This window comes from Austrofundulus limnaeus, unplaced genomic scaffold, assembly GCF_001266775.1.
Source record: "Austrofundulus limnaeus strain Quisiro unplaced genomic scaffold, Austrofundulus_limnaeus-1.0 Scaffold808, whole genome shotgun sequence".
Classification (NCBI taxonomy): Eukaryota; Metazoa; Chordata; class Actinopteri; order Cyprinodontiformes; family Rivulidae; genus Austrofundulus; species Austrofundulus limnaeus.
Window position 1 is genome coordinate 30,266 of NW_013953210.1, and position 1,380 is coordinate 31,645.

Below are 1,380 nucleotides of genomic sequence, written 5' to 3' on the forward strand. Positions count from 1 at the left end.
CATCTTATCCATGCTAGTCGCTAGCTTCTCCAATGCTAAATCCATCTTATCCATGCTAGGTGCTAGCCTCTCCAATGCTAACACCAGTTTATCAATGTAGTTACTAGCCTCTCCAATGCTAACGCCAGCTTATCCATGCTTGTCGCTAACCGCTCCAATGCTAAAGCCATCGTATCCATGCTAGTTGCTAGCTTCTCCAATGCTAGAGCCATCTTATCCATGCTAGGTGCTAGCTTCTCCAATGCTAGAGCCATCTTATCCATGCTAGGTGCTAGCCTCTCCAATGCTAACACCAGTTTATCAATGGTAGTTGCTAGCCTCTCCAATGCTAACGTCAACTTATCCATGATCATGGTGATTATCCAAGATGGTTGTTACAGTTAAGGAAACATAAACACAGAACTGGCTTCACYGATTTTACAGATATTGAGCTAAAACCTGGTGTGGTAGTAGCTGAGAGTCATCCAGAGCAGGTACCCTGAGCACAAACACTAAAACAAGACCTCATAATGTCTCATATATACAGTAAATATATAAAATGTGTTCATGAGGACAGTTTATGTGAGGTTTCTAGCAACAGACTTCTTGTTATGAACGTTTGTGCTCTGGTCCTCACAGCTGGGACGTTTGTTTAGTGYCTGAGTAAAAGTAGTTTTAATGGTGAGGTTTTTAACCTAAACTGGATTTTAATAGGTTTCGGTGTGGTTCGCAATTTATCTCAAGCTCCTTCTTCCTCTGAATTCATGTCGTTCAAACAGCAGTGTTGGAGTCTAACGAAGGGGCGGAGCTTCTGAGGAGTGGGTGATGTTCTCCGGGTGCAGGTGGGAACCGCGTGCAGGCCTCACACTGCTCAGAGGTGTTGACAAGGTGACACAGGGTGCCAATTTGAGCCAAATCTCCCACTCTCCCAGCTGCCTCCAGTATCCCAACACCTCCATTCAGTACCCAGCAGGTCCTGCTTTCCCCAGACCAGCGTGCGCATGTGTGTGTGTGTGTATATGTGTGTGTGTGTAGCTCTGAGGCCTCGGTTCTTGTTACCGGCGCCCAGCTGGGGTTTCTTCATGCTGCGAGGCGAGCAAAAAGCAAAAGGCAAATTTGTGACACAATGATCTTAGTTCAAGTAAATTCAGTTCCACAAGTCTCTCTAGTTTTCATTGAAAACAAATATATTTGTGATAATACTCACATGTTCTCGCTGTACAAGGTTAAAATATTACATTTTGTTATCAGAAAGCTGATAAAACCAAAGAAACACCAAGCAATGTTTAGTTCAATTATCTACAGTGTTGTACAAAGGACCTCAAAGTGATACTTGAGTCAAAGTACAAGTATAATATCATAAGATTACATTGGTAAAAGTTAAATTCTCCTCTAAGAATA